Source organism: Chaetura pelagica, unplaced genomic scaffold (assembly GCF_000747805.2).
Source record: "Chaetura pelagica isolate M959 unplaced genomic scaffold, ChaPel_1.0 scaffold429, whole genome shotgun sequence".
Lineage (NCBI taxonomy): Eukaryota > Metazoa > Chordata > Aves > Apodiformes > Apodidae > Chaetura > Chaetura pelagica.
In genome coordinates, this window is record NW_009954542.1 from 848866 (window position 1) to 849070 (window position 205).

Here is a 205-nt window from a genome sequence, read left to right on the forward strand (position 1 = left end):
GCAGGAATGTGACTACATCTGCAGAACATGGTTGCAATCATGGTAAGATCCATAGGCTAGCCTGGATCTAATGAATGCTGAGGAGCTGAATGATGTGAAGTTTTACTTGACAAGTAACAGTTCTGACTGGATTTCCTGATTATTTCAGTCTTAAGAGATCGCAGCCCTAAAAATCTCTTTGTGTAGCACTGGGTGCCCAAGCAAG